The sequence below is a fragment of the Sander lucioperca genome, chromosome 14, assembly GCF_008315115.2.
Source record: "Sander lucioperca isolate FBNREF2018 chromosome 14, SLUC_FBN_1.2, whole genome shotgun sequence".
Classification (NCBI taxonomy): domain Eukaryota; kingdom Metazoa; phylum Chordata; class Actinopteri; order Perciformes; family Percidae; genus Sander; species Sander lucioperca.
In genome coordinates, this window is record NC_050186.1 from 27,728,292 (window position 1) to 27,746,950 (window position 18,659).

The following is an 18,659-nucleotide window of genomic DNA, read 5'->3' on the forward strand; positions in this document are numbered from 1 at the left end:
GATTTTTCTTACTCGACTGCAGTATGAAGTCTCAACTTCAACTCTGAAATCTAGTGGATATGTTTCTGCTCCGTTTCAGTTCAATGTTCAGAAGAAATGAACACCTCGAGAGGAATCATGAGGAGATTTCAAGACTTTGAAGCTTCATGCAAATGAGAAACTTTGCCACCTGTCAATCAAAATTGATCTGAACCAATCAAACGACTTTGTTAAAACGCTGCGTGTGAGGAGAAGGGAACATTATCCATCGGTATGACACACACACACACACACACACACACACACACAGCCAGCCAGCCAGCCAGCCAGCTGTCGGTATGTTGTGATTAGGTGCTTATATACAGAAACGCGTGAGTAGGGCTCCGTAATTGCTTAAATGTATGTGACAAACACATTTCCCTCCATAATTGCAGGTGAAAAATGTGTGGGTGTTTATTTCACATTAATGTATCTCCCAACTTGCAGCCCATCACATATACATTTTCGAGGTCACACAAGGTGTTTACACTGTGTATATGTATAGCACAAAAAGAATCCAATTTGAGGAATAAAATAAGGTGTATAATAAAAAAAGAGAGTTTCTATGATGGACAAAGGTGATGCTTTAGACCTGTATGTAAATGTACACGAATGTTAATGTCTCTACTTCTACTTCATATTGTTTGTGTAAACATCTACATGCAAATCTGCAATTCTAAATAAAGTGTTCTGTTTATAAGTGCAAACAAAAGTTATATTCTCTGGTTTCAGCTTCTGCAATGTGAGGATTTGCTGCTTTTCTCGGTTTTATTCATTATCATTATTGTGAACTATAATACCAGAGGTGGGAGAATCCAGTCGCACGACTTGACTCGAGTTGCAAATTAGAGGACTTGAGACTTGCTTGACTAACATTGATAAATGACTCGACTTGACTTTGACTTGGTATTCAAGACTTGAGACTTGACAGATGACTCAAAAAGGACTTGACTTTTTATTAATGTAATACAAAGTAATATTTGCCGTTTTCAAGATATTGAGAAGTTACATTTTGTTTTCTGACACATGATCACATGCTCGCCAACCTGGCAACCAGCGGAGGCCAACGCAGCAGGCTGCCGTCATGAAGGGGATTATGCCAAAAATAATAAAATTTGGATTCCAGGATTATGTAGTCGATAGTCTATATCGATGAAGTTTAATTTCCAGGATTGTTCAGGTGCCGCCCTCATTCCGCCGGATGTCCCTCACCTTCCGCTTTCATTGCGTTGTAATGTAACTCCGGTGGATTTATGAGGACTATGGGTAACTGCACCTCAGATCTCTGCAGGGTAAATCCAGACAGCTAGATAGACTATCTGTCCAATCTGAGATTTCTGTTGCACGACTAAAACTATTGTATGTAAAACAAGTTCCTTCCCGAGGATATTTTGCAGCGGCACTGTGGCTCCGTCCAGTGCTTAGCGCCGCCGACGGCGATTGTGATTGGTTTAAAGAAATGCCAATAAACCAGAGCACGTTTTTCTCCCATCCCGGAATGCTGTGCGGACTAGCAAGACCCTCCTCCGCAGCACCGTGGAGGAAGGTCTGGCAATGCGAGACTATGTAGTCGATGACCATAGTAAGAAGAGAACAGCATTGTGCAAGGTCTGCAGCTCTAAAATCACGCACACCACGACGACAACATCTAGTTTCATCCATCATTACAAAACCCACAAAGAAAGGAACATCAATGTCTCTTTTTAGCTAAATAATCGGCTGGTTAAACTTTCATTTTAACTTACTTTAGACTTGGTTTCAAATTGATCGTGCATTCTATTGAAAAGACATATCTGTTAAAGACAACCAGGGGACAGATTCAGGGCCAAATAACCGATTCAATTCATTTATGCGAGCACGTTAACTTACTAGTTACACGGCCATGTGAATTCTGTATGACTAGACTTGTGACATGCTTGACTTATAGGAGGAACTCAACTTGACTTGCTTGATTCTCAACACAGTGACCTGAGACTTAAAGGGGCGGTATGCAGTTTTGGCCATTTCGCTTTTTACTCTCAGGTTTCTCTATGGAGCTCCCCCTACAGCTTCAGAATAGATATTTGGCAGCTCCTATGTTTACTTGTGTCTGACTCCTCGCTCGGTCAGTCTGCCGTTTCCTCTTTCTCTGTTCCTCCGACAATGTTTTCTAGCTTTCTGCTTCTTTTTTGCCGGCTCAGCCATGACGATAGTGTGAAAAACTCCATCGCTACCTTGTTCTTATAGCTAGCCGGTTCCTGTATGTGTGCAGTGCCGTGAAGCAATTTGTTACATTGCGAGACCTGATATCACGCCGGCCGAAAGTTGCAAGGGTGGTTTTTCCGCTCATAGGCGCTAGGTGGGAGCGAGACGACCACCATTCAACTCGAAAAAAAAGTCATATAACCATTCCAATGACTCCGAAGCTGTTCAGTTAAGGTAAATTAAGCTAAAGAAAAACTGCATAGTTCCCCTTTAAAGGTTAAGACTTGAGACTCGCTTGTGACTGCACATGTGTGACTTACTCCCACCCCTTACTCCCACCCCTGCTAAATACCTCAATCGGACTGTTGGTCAGACTGACATTTTACAGACTAAAGGAAAAAAAAATCCATTAAAGAAAAAAATTGTAGCAGTTGCAGCCTAACGGATAAAAAGATGTTGGTTGTTGTGCTATTAAAAAAAGAAGAGTGGAAATGAAGAATGTAGAAGAGGGGGAGTGATGGAAAGATATCTAGTACAAACAGGAGTAGAAGGGGTGCGAAATAGAGCAGAAAGACTCAAAGGAAGATAATAAAAAGCAGAGGGAAAGGGAGGAAAATAAGACAAACATCTTAAAATAAGGACGAGTGAAAGGAGCAAAAAAGGAGGAAGAGGAATACAAGGATGGAGCAGAAATAATTTGACAGGGTGAGCGGAAGGAAAGACAGATAGAAGGGGGTGAAGAAAAGAGAAATCAAGTTTAGTTTTCTTCTATTGCACAACCGTGCTGTGTGCCGTTAAATCAGAAAGGAGGATATGAACAAATCATACAGAAAAAGAAAGTGAAAGACAAGGGATAAAAAAAGAAGAAAAATGAAAAAAGAAACTAACAAGAGAAAGTGAAAAAGAAACAATTTGTGACTATAAATGAAGGGAAAAAACATTTTTCATCGGTTTGAGCTTTTCCACGTTGTTGATCGATTTCATGGTAGATTTTGAAGATATGAACAAGAATGAACAGATTATCCCTTAGGGAAGAAGAAGATGAAGACGGAAGGGTTGGCAGAGTTCAGCTGGGTGTTTTCCAAACTGCCAGTGTGCCTGTTAGTCTTGGCAACACACACAACTTGCCTTGCATAACCGGACCAAAAACTCTGTTTCGGTCTATCTATGGGAAAATAGCACCGAAAACAACCCAATCACCATCCATCTATTCCTCTACAGAGTGCTATTGAGTCTTGTGTGCTAGCTTTTAGTCCATCATGCACTGCTGCAAGTAATAAATAATGTCTTGCTGTTTTTAAATGAAGCAGGTCATGAATTCAGGCATGTTTTACTTCATTAAACAAGTGAGGCAGAAGATCAGCACTGTTCTCAATAATGATCAAAATGGAAATTTATAGAATCCAGTTTAGTTTTTAAATTTTTTTTTTGTTTGCTTTTGTGCTTACATCTAAGGGGCAGTTCACACAAAAAGTCGTAATGGTATCTATAAATGCAGATATCCAGGCACTACATGCTTGCTCTTGTTGGAATTGTTGGGTCTCTGTTAATTATAGAGTGTGGTCTAGACCAGGGGTCTTCAACGTTTTTTAAGCCAAGGATCCCTTAACTGAAAGAGAGACGGTGCAGGGACCCCTTACTACATGTATTGTATAAAATTAAGTTGCATATTAAACTAGGCCTACAATAACGTTTAGGGCGGCCTAGAGCCTTTATACGTACCTTTTTTGCATAGAAAACTAAGCCATTAAAATAGCCTAATAATTGTTGGCATGATTTTATAAATCATATTTCAATGTTAAACATACATGTGGCACAGTGAATCCTAAGGATGAACTGTATCCGTAGGTGGCCTTTGTGACTACCGTACCAATAGGCCATTAAGCCTATCATCAGTGGGGATTTATATTTTCAAAGATTTTGTTGGATTCAAGACTTTAATTTTTTTTTTTTTTAACTTTTTAAAATTAACAATAATTTGGAGGCCCTCTTGCATTGACTCTGAGGACTCCCTAGTGAAGATCCCTGGTCTAGACCCATCTATCTTTGATACTATAAATGAAATTTAATTGAGATAGTTTTGCTTTCATTTGTCATGGTCTTTGAGATTTCTGGGGCCAAACAAAGACAGGACTTTTACCCAGGAGACTGTTGTTGGTGTCCCATGTGAAACCATAAGGAAACGTTGACTTGTTACTCCCTAAGTTTTTCCTCGCCACTGTCACACTAAAAATGCTTGCTCTTGGGGGAATTACTGGAATTGTTGGGTCTTTGTAAATTACAGTGTGGTCTAGACCTACTCGATCTGTAAAGTGTCTCGAGATAACTCTTGATATGATTTGATACTATAAATAAAATTGAATTGAAAATAGAATTGTGTACGTAACATATTTATATTTATATATGTTAACCACGTGTTTAAAACAGCGACCGGTTCACAACAGGCGGCAGTCACTCGAAAATAAGTTTCCCTCAAAATGTAATTGAGAATGCAATTTTGTTTACTGTTTTCACTACAGTAACGCTTCAAATCATTTATTTGAGCAGCTCACAGTAAAAGTGAAAGTTGACATTTAAAAAATGAAAAAATAAGACGAACAACTAAAATGATTAGTCAATAATCTGCAACAATTTCATTTTTTTTAAGACAAAATGCCAAAAAAAGTGTCCGGTCGCAGGTTTTCTAATGTGGTTAATTGCTGTTTTTTTTTTTTTTAAATATTGTTCTGTTAATGTTAATTCAATATATTTGGGTTTTGGACTGTTGGCTGGACAAAACATGTAACCTGAACACGCATCTCTGGCTTGAGGAAATTGTGACACATTTTCGAAATCTTGAAAACAGAACAATAAAGCAATTAATAAATAAAGTAGATTAATCAATAAAAAAATAAATAATATTTAGCCCCCGAACTGTCTTTCCAGAAGCAGTGTACTTGTTACTATAATAATCCACAGAACATTGGAACTACTTTCTACTGAAAAAAAATAGTCCCTGTGATAACTGTAGCAGAGACAATGGGCTGTTTTGAGTGTCACATAACATGCAGGTGTAAGGGAGTAGCAGAACACAAAAAAATCCAGACATAATTCTTCATGTTTTGACAGGTTTCTCAACAGATGGACACATTTTAACCAGCACTGAATAGATAGATTTTACTGGAGGGAACATGTTTTTTCTTTATAATATGGAATTGATCCTTCATGATTGCCTCTTCTACTTACACTTGTGAATTTTAAAAACAAACATGAAAAAAGAATCCTTTTATGTAAGAATATCTGGAAGTTTTGTACTTGGGTGTGTCCCGACTTCACAGGCTGGAAGGCCAAAGGTCAAAGGCACTGGGCCACTCTTTTGCTCTGGATGCTCCCAGTAATAAATACTCAAAGTGTGTTCATAAAAAAGATTTCTGAGAAGGATGACAAACATGTCAGGAATGACAGCCATGAAGAAGGGAGTTGAAATGGTTAGTGTGCCATTTTGGTATGTTGACAGTTTGTCTTCAGTTCACACAGTTTGTGCTCAGTTACACTGAAACTCACACGGAGCCGGTTGACTGACAAAAAAATAAAAGTCTCCTTCCTGTTTTCATCATTTTATCTGAACTTTTTTGCTCTATTTTAGTCCTGAATAGGAGATTCGTTTCAGATTTCAAATCTCCTTTTGAGGCCAATTTTTCTATAGATGGTAGAAAAACTATGTGTCTATGACATGACCCATAGAATGTTTGGGTTTGTCGCCATCTTTGTCTATCACTGTAGACAGAAAACAAACATCAGCAGGGCATGGGTGATGCTGAGGTAGGATGACAACACAGGGAAGTCCGAGACAAGTTGAGACGGCTGTCCATCAAGACAAACACCCCCCCCACCCCCCTTCCAAACATACCTGTCTTTAGAGGTGCTCTAAGCGATGTCACGCGTTTTTCAGGCTACAGCATTTTTTGTCACATACAGCAAACATCTCCTCACTATCCGCTAGTTGCCTGTCCCCTGAACACACTGTAAAAAAACACGGTCTCCGTAGACAGCCCAGGCTCCACAAACGAAGAAGGATTTGGGGGTGGGGGTTGGGGGGTTAGTGCGCAGAAGGGAGGGGGAGGGGACGGGATGAGGAAGAGGGAGGGGCGAGCTAGGCTCCATTTTGTTTGACAATACTTTGAACGTCAACAAGAAGTGACGTCACCCAACATCGCTTAGAGCACCTTTAAGCATTAATACCAGCTAATGAAGCGCAGCGTAAGTTCATTCAGGAAGACTACTATGTGTCACATTCCTCTCTCTCCCTACCTAATCAGCTGCATTGTCATCAGCTGAATGTGGGCGTTTTACTTTTTCAGGTAAACCAACCAGATTTGGCCACAATCTCTGTGAGCTATCGCGTTGTTGCATTCAAACTTTAAATCCTTCTACTCTTTGCTGCTGTCAGTTGTCATTACAGGCAAAATTGATGCGACCCTCCTCCACCCCGTTCACTTCCGGTTTTCATTATTTTCATCATCTATGTTTCATTTTGTGGGAACATCAAGATGGGAAAAAGACCTTCTTAAGACAGCTCAGGCTGAGTTTTTTTACCCTGACGATACCTTTCACCAAGCGACTGAAACGATGGGAACGCGTCCCAACTGTTGCAAGATTCTCATGATTTTGAGTATTGGAAATTAGTCTGCGACAGTGAAATCGCTTGAAAAGTCGATTGGTGTAAGGTCAGCATCAATGGACCCAAGATTTCCAAAATCAGCATCAATTAATGAAATTAGTTTTTGGAAATAAAATTGCTTATTGGGAAAAAATTAACGTGCCCCCACCCCTCTGCCACACAGTTGCTAGTAGCCAAGGAGGACACGGAGGATTAAAAAAACGTGATGGACTCTTCAGAAGAGGTAATTATCTTAACTCGAGCTTCTGCGTGGGAAAGTCACCGGACGCCACAATCTTCTGAACATAGCCATACTGAGAAATACCAACACAGTCCCACGGCAGTTCGTGAAATGGTCACGTAATTTTTTATCTATTGATTCGTGTACACGGACACGTTTATCTCGTTTTTTTTCGTGATGGTAAGCATGTTTTTTAAACTAATGTATTTCAATGGAAAGCATCTTTCGTGATCACAGCACAATTCTTTCTGTCAGTCAGCTGTGAAATGAACACGATCGCCGAAAATTCCGTGACGTGGGTGTGACGGTTGGGTTTAGTAAAAGAAGAACGGGACGGTTGAGTTTAGGAAATGTGACACGCGGAACACGATCCCTGGTCTCCGGGGTGAAAGTCCTGTGTGCATGCACAACCCCAACCAACCTCCCTACGCGGATTTTCGGCTTTTCATACTACTCGCTACCGTAGTCGCTCTTAATACATTAGTTTAAAAAACGTGCTGACCATCATGAAAAAAACAAGATAAACGTGACTGTGTACACGAATCAATAGATTAAATTACGTGACCATTTCACGAACTGCCGTGAGACTGGGTTGGAAATACAGAGAGAGTTGTGTGGAGCTGATAGTCTTAATTAGCTTTGTAGCAACTCATTTGGCAATGGCTTGAATGTAACGAACGTTTATTAATAACAAAAAGTTACGCACTGAAGCTTTAAAATATTAAATATTAAAAACAAGTAAGCAAGATATGCATATGCCAAATCTACCTTTTATTTAAACTCACTGTTTATCTTTAGAGGTTCCGGACATAGTTATTTGGGATTTTGTTTGATTTCTCCGGAAGCAAACATTGTAATGGATTAATATAACTATTAAATTAAAAAACATGTTGTGACCGTTAACATTCTAATGCAGTCTGTCGTTCAAGTTTGCTGCTTCGAAGCATGGTGATGCTTTACAGAATGCGCTTCGTTCTAAACTCTGCCTCGCTTGGTGTGAGAAAAGTTTGGTCCATAAGACCGTTAAAAACTGCTTTAGCTTCACCGCAAAGACATGAAGGTTGGTACTTGGCTGGGATTATGTTCTCACTTCTAACAAACACTTGTCTTGTCTGGGGATGGAGACTGTTCTGTTCCGAGTTTTAAAGGCACTGTTCTTAAAAGTTGTTGGTGTGAAAGCTGCTTGATACCTGCAGCTTTGTGAAGTCCACTCAGAAAAAAAAGAAAGACTCTATCTCTGTCGCTAAATGTTGCAGAGTTGTAGCTCTATCCTCTTTTCCTTCTTCAGAAAGCCCAACCCTGTCTTGGTGCTGTCATTACCAGATAAGCCTCTCTTAAAGCCAAGGAAAACCCCCAGTAAAATGAAAGCAGGGTGACGTCTTCTTCCAGTAAGCCAAGTTTGATATGAGAAGTGGATACCATGTTGGGCAGGGCAACCAGGGGGGAGACATATAACAGTAGTCATAAGAAACCATTAATCTCCTCTTAATAAGCTTTTGATCCAAGCTATGAAAGGAACCGACCAGTCTTGGCAATGAGAACCAACGTTGCTGGGAAATTAGGAGATCTCCTGGAAATTAACCAGAACAATGTGGGCATGTGTGTGTGTGTGTGTGTGTGTGTGTGTGTGTGTGTGTGTGTGTGTGTGTGTGTGTGTGTGTGTGTATGTGTGTGTGTGTGTGTGTGTGTGTCTCTGCTGGCACACCTTGAATTGGGAGATGTGTTTTAGCTTGTCTCGTCTGGCAGAACTGAGACCAGTTGAAGTGTTGTTCTGCCAAACTGCTCGTCATGGCAGGAGCACAGAAAGAAGCAGCGACAGGGTGAGGCAGCAGCCACCTATCCCAACGTTTACTGTCAACACAACGCATGCTGTAACCAAACCAGGAAGAAAATCACCAGGAACTTTCACTTTCTCATATTTCATATGAAAAGCTATAACCAGGACTTCAAACTGTTTTTTTTAGCCAGCCTGATGTCCAAAATACAATTGCAGACAGAAGAAGAAGAAGAAAAAAATCGTCATTTCTGATAAGTTGTTCTGGATTCCCAGATTTAGGGTTTTCCTTTTGGATCGTTGTGGCCCAAAGTAAGTTAACCCCTCCGGCACTTTTTCTGGTGTTGTGTCCAGACACAGATTAGTCGTGGATAGACAATCATTTTGGAAGATTCAACAAGCACTTCATTTGGAGCATACTGCCAATTTTACTGTTAAACTAGAAGTGCAATAAAATTCATGGTTAGCAAAGATTTACTCCATATAGTTTTTCTAAACTATTTGTTTTTTGGCATGGAGGTCATTTTGAAACATTTTAATGGATGGAATCAATTTATTAAAATGAGACTTGACACGCTCAACTCACATTGAAACTTAGAAGACTTTGAAGACTGGGTGCTGAATCCTAAATGTGGATAATCATATATATATATATATATATATATATCTCCAAGCACTCCAATTAATACTTTGGATTCTTTTTCAAATACTTTTTACAGTATGTCTGTGAAACACGCTGAAGAAGGGCGTCCTGCCCGAAACGTCCGTGTGGCGATGAAAAGTATTAATTGGAATGCTGTCCATATCAATTTATTGACATTTACAACAAAGGAGAGTGGGTTCAACTGACGTTAAAGACTGATATTACATCCTATCAATGACAAACTTTTAGCAAATGGAGTTAAAAAAAAATTCACAATGCTAAGCAGCTTTGTTTAGCGGGATGATTTTGGTTTGTGTGAAATGTTGGTGAAGAGATGCAATAGCCTGTAATGATGCTGTGGTAAGGCCTTTACCCTTAACTGCCGTATGGTCTGTATCAACATCTTGATTTGTGTCTATCCTACTGTCTACATTCTTCTCTTATAATGCCCATATTTAATGCTGTCTTTTTTAAAACTTTATCCTTGCACTGCTATAGTTTTTATATTACTATGTCTACATTATTCCCTTATATTGTCCATATGTAATGCTGGTCTCTAGACTTTATCCTTGCAGTATTGGACTTATTTGCACTACCACCATGACACTCACTCTCATAGAGCACCTTAACTTGCATACTGAATCACAGGATCAGTCGCTTAGTACATTCATGTGGATTTTCTATTTAGTATCTTTTCTTTTATTGTCCATATTGTTCATGTGGATTTGTTATTTTATCATCCTGTTTGTGATGTATGTGTATGTTGTGTGTGATGTCTGTAAGCTACTAGGACCTTGAATTTCCTCTTGGGGATCAATAAAGTATCTATCTATCTATCTATCTATCTATCTATCTATCTATCCACTGAACACAACACCAGGGTTAGCTAATTATCGGCCCTGGGGACTTGGCAGTTTTTTGGCAGTTTGCAGATTATCTGTATCGGTGTTTGTTTGTTTTTTGCCTGATAACTGATAAAGTTAGTTAATTAAAAAGTGTGTTACTTTGGCTCCCTACAGCTCTGTGTCTCTTACTGGGTATTATGTTGAAAGTTTCTAATTTATTAAATAATTACTTAACCCTCTGAGGACGAAAGACGCACTGGCATTTCCAAACGATGTTTGACAAAAATCCTACTCAAAAAGCGATTTTACAAAATTTAATTTCAGACATGTATTTACTATTTTAATCATATATAACCCTAAAGACTTTGGTAAACTCATTTCAATCACCGAAACATTTGGTACAACACATCATAAGTTAAGGTTTGTTTTCAAAAGAGATTTGAGGAATTTCAAAAAGCGAACATCAACGTTTCAGCTTTAACGCCAAATTATCTCTTTACACATTGCTCTAGACAAAATGTGGGCCTCACAATATGGAAAGCTGAGTTTGTTCTGAACATTTTGATATGAAACACATGGGGATGAATTATATGCAAATAACTGATGCCCTATAAAGGTACATTTAAGAAGATGTATGAAAATGCCTTTAGACCCCAGAGGGTTAACGCATTTAAACAAAGTTTTGTGTTGGATTTTGTAACATTCCAAAATCTTAATTTAAAGATTTTCATTTTCACTGTAAATGCATATCGGTTTCAATATATCAGTTATCGTTTTTTTACTATTAATCGGTATCGGTCTTGAAAAAACAGTTTTGGTCAATCCTTACACAACACCAGTAATATTACAGTAGAACTATGTGTTACATAACATTAAACACGTTGAGCATGTTGCTGTGTCTGTCATTATGAGATTGATGCATTGTAATGAACCTACTGAACAGTCTAATTAAAACTGGCAAAGGCCTAAAGGGATGTTGACATTTAAGCGTCTCCACTTATAGTAGAGAAGTGCTGCGTAGTTATAGTCCTACATTACTTTAGAGAGAAGGGGTTACACTTTACTTGAAGGTATGTATATAAGAGTGACATGACACTGTCATGAACGTGTCATAAACATTATAAACAAGTCATAAACATTTATGACATAACGCTTCTTTTAGTAAGTGTCATTCATTTTTTGTCATGACAAGTTATGGTTAGGATTAGGGTTAGGGTTCATGTGTCATGACAGTGTCATGTGTTCATGACAGTGTCATGTCACTCTTATGTAAAGTGTTACTGAAGAAGGTTCCTAAACTGTTTCACTTTGAGGGCTACAGATTTTAAATTAGAAAAAAAAAAACAAGGAAATAGAAAATTGAATTACAAGTTTTCTGAAAATCTATAAATATCCAAATGAGGCATTGTCTAATGCTACCTTTTACTGAATTTAGGAGAAATTTAAATAGACAAAGTGTAGTAAAATAAACGCCTAAACATGTATTTCCACAATAGTCTGAAAGAAGACATTACGGAAGCAAAATAGCCCAAAAACTCAAAATTGAAAAATGATGTTTTTGTCTGTAGCGTCTCCCCTTAACATGGACATTCATTCTTGACTTTTCGGGGGAAAAAAGTACATATAAACACATACATATACATAACAAATCAATCCAAGCGCAAAGGCTGAACTGGGTCCTCACAAAGATAGACTTACAAGAGCACACACACGCACATGCACACGCGCACACACATGCACACACACACACACACACACACACACACAAAACACACACACACACACACACACACACACACACAGGATCATGTTTTCTCCAGCGGAGCAGAACCTGCTGTTGTTATGAGATACAGTGAAACTCCCACATCCGTGTTTGAGCTGCCTCCTACTCACATGTTCTATGCTACATAACATGGTCCTGATTTATAGAAAGAGGAGAGTCCAATTTCAGAAAAAAGAAGTGAGGATTTTGCCAAAATGCAACATTTCTATATTCTTTCAAAATATGACAATACGGTATGTTTCAATAAAAACAACCGGGTTCGTCCATGGGCTTTTACTTGTATATATATTAGTATTACAGTCAATATACCCTGACCGTATTTCCTGTTTACAGAATAAATATTTTGGGAATCATACACAAATTCTTATGACCCAAAACATGCATGTTGACAGTTACATTTTATGAGCAACCTTTGGAGAGCTTCTTTAGTAAATAGGATCACATTTTGTGGTTTTGAATTATTAACTTTTTAAATTCTCCATTCAAGAGTTTTAAAAGACTGTTGTCAACTTTTAGAAAATGTAATATAATAATATATTTATTTTTTGTGTTGTAATGTTATTTTATTTTTTAATTATCATATTTTGTAAAGTATAGAGGTGTAGACCTACTCTATCTGTAAAGTGTCTTGAGATAACTCTTGTTATGATTTGATACTATAAAAAAAAAAAAATGTCATTAAATTGAACCAGAGACGGTACGACATCTGTGTCCCAACAGGTGACGGTACGTCAGTGCGGACAGCCATGTGTCCGAGCAGCTGACAGATGTAAACATGTTGGGAATTAATGTTCAGGCTTGCAACATGTAAATATTAGCATTAGGCCTACGTTTTATCAGCAGTGGGAAGTAACTATACCATAGGCAACTTCAGTACAATTGTAAGGTACTTTTAATTGAGTATTTTCATTTTCTCCTACTTTATACTTCTACTCCACCGCAATTCAGAGTCACGTAGGCTATTGTACGTTTTACTTCACGATTTATTTAAAAGATTCAGTTACTTTGCAGATTCAGATTAATAGTACAAAATATTATGAATAAACTACGATTAAAGTGGATAAAGATGAGACTTTGTTGATGCCGTGGTGAAATTCACAAGTTACCTGCCAAGTCATACTTCTGCCGTTATTTTGGTGAAAGTAACTCCAAAGTAATGCAAAAGTAGTGCAAATCATTACAATTCAGAGACAGTAATATTGTAATATAACTAGTAATCTATAATGTATTACATTTTGAAGTAACTTGCCCAACACTGCATAGCATGCCATTGACTCACTGTGTGTGTATGTTGCTGAGCTCCTGCTCTGTCTGTTTCTGCAGCTGCTGGAGGTGAAAGGTCAGCTTCTTACTCAAAACGGCAAACCTCCACAGTCCTTCTCTCCCTGTGTTCTCCTCACACACCAAACCCTGATCACAAGACAAGACAGAGCACTTATAGAAGCTTTGTAACACACCCTCTGGCAGCCATATTGGAAGTCCACAAAGCAATGGCTAACTGGAAAGCAAACATTTCATCAGTGATCCATGATTGTAGGTTTACATGCGGTCAGTCTGTTAAAGCTTTAGTGCGTACCTTTTTTTATAATCATTTTAGTTAGAGTTTCACTGTATCTCATAACAACAGCAGGTTCTTCTCTGCTGGAGAAAACAACATGATCCTTTGTGTGTGTGTGTGTCTGTGTGTGTGTGTGTGTGTGTGTGTGGGGGGAGGGGGGGGGAGGGGGGGGGGGGCAGTCATTCACTGTCCCTCAGGTTTGTACATATTGCTACTACTGGCCTGATAATCATGCTAACATACAGTGAATTGGCATGTTAACATCCTTTAGTTACCAGGGTGAAAGGGTAGACCCTTACATACTGGGCCTTAGAGAAAAAATACAGTGTGCTGACAATAAAAACACGAGATAGACAAACGCTCCATAACTCATCATATAACATTTAGTCAGGGAGAGAACTTGATATGAGAATATGTACGGGATAATGTAGAGCGAGCCGATCATTATTGCCAATTAGAACCCCGACAGGGCCATGCAGGACCCCGTTATACTTCGCAAAGGTCTGTTCTACATAGAAATGGACTGTTATACAGGAAAAAAACAGACTGTAGAATGCTGTGATTGACCAATCATGATTAAGTAAATACATTTTAAAATAAACTCATGCTTCAGATCTCGGTAGTCGGCTGTGTCAGACATAACAACGTGGAGTAAGACTTAAGTGAGTGATTTATCACTGACAGGCAGGCAGATAGACAGACAGACAGACAGAGAGACAGAGAGACAACAGAGTGGAGGTGAAAGGAGACCGTCAGACAAAAGGGAAAAGCAAAAGAGACACTAAAGGATATGACGAGTAAAGATAAAGTTGGTGTGGGTAGCGCCTAAGCACGTTGTGAGTCTGAACTCGTCGAGGTGACAGAGATCGTTAGTGAGCGGCTGTGGGCTGAAAGACAACAGAACAACTGAGTCATTCTGGCAGAACACCAAGATCACCCTCATCCTCCCTTTCATCTGTCTGTCTGTCTGTCTGTCTGTCTGTCTGTCTGTCTGTCTGACTCAGTCTGAGAGACATACTCGCACTCTGTTCACACAGAAGCCTGATTCAGTCCTCACCGTCCACATTGGAGCGTACAAGCGGAATTATAAAATGTGTCTTTCCAGACATTATAATTATGATACAATGAGCTAATATAAGCCGATATTATGCAAATGTTTAGCTACTCTTAGGCTTTTAATAGTGAGTAACAAGGACTTGATAATTTTGACGAAGGTCCAGAGGGACTGAAACGTTAGTTTTCTTTAATAAATGGTGATGCTGCAGCAAGAGCAGTGTGTGGGGTTTTCTGCTTCCTCAAGCCAATGTAGAGAAGTTTTTGGATTTGCGGATTTTTTTCTTTAAAACTCATATGTAATATGAATGTACTTTTGTTACTTTTCACTTGAATGTTGTCTATAAAAGGTAACCTTCTCAATGCCAGTGCTCTCTTCCACCAACGCACTCTCACTCCCAATTATCACGTCAGGACCCACTGGTGTCACTTTTTAATGCAGTGGGTAACCGTTCAGTGACAGTTTTCAACGCGCAGGGTAGTCCGATAGTCTTCAACACGTGGTTGACATTGTTAAAGTGCTCACTTTATGCTTATTTTCAGGTTCATAATTGTATTTAGAGGTTATATCAGAATAGGTTTACATGGATTAATTTTCAAAGAACACCATATTTTTGCACATTGCTGCAGCTCCTCTTTTCACCCTGTGTGTTGAGCTCTCTGTTTTAGCTACAGAGTGAGACATCTCACTCACTTCTTCACTCCATCTTTGTTGGGAGTCGCACATGCACAGTAGCTAGGTAAGGACTACTAGCCAGTCAGAAGCAGAGTATGAGGGCGTGCCACGCTAGCAGCTAGGTGAGCATTATAACATGTTACAAAGTGACGCATGTTTGTCTCTGAAGTAAAGGCTGGACTACAATAGAGCTCTTTGGAGCAGTTTGTGAACAGTGTTTTCTGTTGGAGATGGTAAGTCCCTTTGGGGTGGACTTTGGGCTTTTTCACTTTGTAAACCTATAACGTGCACAGAAAAGATATAGAACACAATAAAGGTAAGGGAAAAAGCCAAAAAGCATAATATGAGCACTTTAATTTACACAACACTACTTTGTTAGATTGAGGAAAAGATCGTGGTTTGGGTTAAAATAAGTATGTTTGTTACCTTACTAATACCGACCTTACACCAAACGACTTTTCAAGCGATTCCACTGTCTAATTTCCAATATTGGAATGAAGTTGTGAGAGTCTTGCTAGAGTTGGGCAAGCTCCCGTCGTCTCAATCTTTTGGGGTAAGGTGGTTCTAAAACATAGTCCGAGTCAGTCTTTATCCATAACAACCATAAAACAAAGTTTTGTGTTGAGTTTTGAGTTTGTAACATTCCAAAATCTTAATTGTGACATAAAGATTTTCAATTTTACTGTATATGCATATCGGTTCCAAATATCGGTTTCATTAACTACTAATAATTGGTATGGGTATTGGCCTTGAAAAACCAGTATTGGTCGATCCCTAGTGGTGAGCATACTGTCTTTTCCAGCCATCACACTCGTTTTACGTGAGGGAAGTCACGTGAGGGAAGTTTCATTTAAAGTTCCAATGTGTAGGAATTTCTCCCATCTAGCGTTGAGATCATATATCGCAACAACTCTCTTTCGCGCCACGCAGTTCAAAGTATGTATTACAGCTAGACTTCACGCTTCAAAAAGCTGGTCTCTTGCTCTTTTCAAGACTCCTGTTCGTGAAATTTGGATTTTGAATATATGTGGTCCTCCATGTTTTCCTTCTCCAAACTTGCCGGGGCCGGGAAGCTACGATACCCATTAGCAGCATTAGCAGCACCTGTGAGTTTATCATGTGACAGCGAAAACGCGAAAGGTGGAGCAGTATGTCCTGTATGTCCCTTACCGGCTAACGTATTTCAAGATGGAGCATGAATATGGAGCGTCTTCCCCAGTTCATGCAAATGCAAATGTAAAATTTCAAGCAAAAAGGAATACTTGGAATTGATGATGGTGGTAAATATTCATGAAAAAGGACAAGTTTGTGAACGGGCAACACAGATTTTGATAATGAACAGCTAAACACGTTACACACTGGGCCTATTGAAAGGCTTTTGAAAAATGACATTGATTTAATAGAGTGGGGGAACACGTTGGATTTAAGCTGTCTTTATGAGCATGGCCTCGGGAGTGATCAACAACGAGGGAAAGGAGAGGGAGGAAGACAGACAGTGAAAAACAGAGAGGGACACAGATTCCCACAGAGAAATGGAGTGAAAAAGCAAGCGAAACACACAAAGGGAGTGCTGATATAAACAAATCGCTGTGTGGACCGTTAGGAGGAATGCAGTTAAGGCAGTATTGAGCAATTAGCCCTGAAACCTCTAGCAAAGATCCATGTTTTGAAGACATCAGGTTAAAAAAAAACAAAGACGAGTTTCAACGTCAGCAAAGACAGAATGACTCTTGATAGTTCTGCTTCACTGGTGATAATCGTCAACTGTTTTTAATGGAGGCATCATGTTTCACATTCAGGTTAAGCTGCTTTACATTTGTACATTATATTGAGTATGGTATATTGAGATTTAACTCATTAAAGAGTAAAGTGTTTCATGAAGATTTGTCCAACTGGAAAATTTGACTTTTAGGTCATGATCCAATCCACCATTAAATACCGTTTCATTACGTATATCTGGTAGGGCTGCACAATAGATCGTCATCGCGATATAAACATCGCGAAAGGCTGCAGCATATCGCGATAGACACAAAACAGTTAGTTGTTTAGTTGAAAGAAAGTATCGGTAGAAAACTGCACTTTAAATTGTAACTGTCATTCTTTATTTTAATGGTGCCTTTTGTATTCAATATAATGTTTCTTTTGCCCATAAAAAGAATGTTGGAAATGATTTCCTTTCATTTGTTTTGAATTCAACAGGCAATTTGTTGTATTGTAGAAGAATACAGAAAGCAGCAGAAATGCTTTTAATATCCGTTTATGTATCGCGAGTAATATCTTTATCGCGATATTCAACAACATAATCACATATTTTCTCATATCGTGCAGCCCTAATATATGGCACCTGCGGTGTCTATCAGTGTCAATCATCCTTGAGGTATGATTCAACTTAATCAAAACTAGGATCATCAAAAAAAGTCCTGTACATCAAAACCCATTTTTACACCCAATGCCACTACTACAATGACTCATCAACATTGATTGTCGTATAGCTCAGGAAAATGATCCCTCCAAATTTATATTTTCATCTCTTTAAAAAAAAAAATTTATCTGGAAAATTCTTGAAAAACTTTTTTCATTTTTACCACAATACACCTTGTTAATGTACTACACTTCACTGCTTTGTAGCGGTTAATCAACATTACAAAAAATAAAATTGGATTATAATACACAGTAGCAACATGATGCTTAACTTTTCCTGTTGTACTCGAAGTAGTAGTAGCAAGTACCAAGTAACTTCACATAAGAGATAATATACACTTGAGTTTGTAATGATTTCTCATCATTTACCTGTTGCTCCTCAGTGAATGGGGATTGTAGGACGTGAACTTTGTCTTCTATCAGCTGCCGTAGTTTGTCTAGCGAAGCAGGGAAGTCCTCTCTGTTTCTCTGGAACTCTGGACACTTTGAAAGAAAAGAGAGACGGACAGAGTATTTCATCAACTTTCATCACAGTAACCCTCATACATCAACATCAATCTGCCTTGTGTTTCACAACCAACAGCTTTGGCAGCAACCAACCACCCTTGGGAGTCTGATCCTATTGGCTGCTGATAGTAGTGAAAACATCTTTTAAAGCTATAGTGCGTAGTTTCCGTCTACCCCATGAGGAATTCTGAGTAATGACAACAAAACTGTCGGTGCATCCACATGATACAAGCCTCTCGTGATTGCACACGCGCACCCCCCAACCCCTCCCCCATGCAGTTGCTAGTAACCAAGGGGAACACGGAGGATTAAAAAAC

The 18,659-nt window shown here is 38.9% G+C and overlaps 1 protein-coding gene and 1 long non-coding RNA gene across 2 annotated transcripts in view; both read right to left on the reverse strand.

The window, feature by feature from the left end:
- LOC116034797 (cingulin-like protein 1) overlaps positions 1–18,659 on the reverse strand; it is a 78,726-nt gene that overhangs the window by 35,396 nt on the left and 24,671 nt on the right. The window contains exons 2-3 of the mRNA XM_031277539.2: positions 18,205–18,318; positions 13,407–13,537 (exon numbers count right to left, since the gene is read on the reverse strand). The gene's annotated coding sequence lies outside the window, so the exon portion shown is untranslated. The remainder of the gene's footprint in view (positions 1–13,406; positions 13,538–18,204; positions 18,319–18,659) is intronic.
- LOC116034798 lies at positions 360–7,116 on the reverse strand. The gene is made up of 3 exons (XR_004101206.2): positions 7,001–7,116; positions 1,290–1,294; positions 360–371 (listed from the first exon to the last, which is right to left on the reverse strand). It is a non-coding gene; the product is annotated as an uncharacterized LOC116034798 (long non-coding RNA).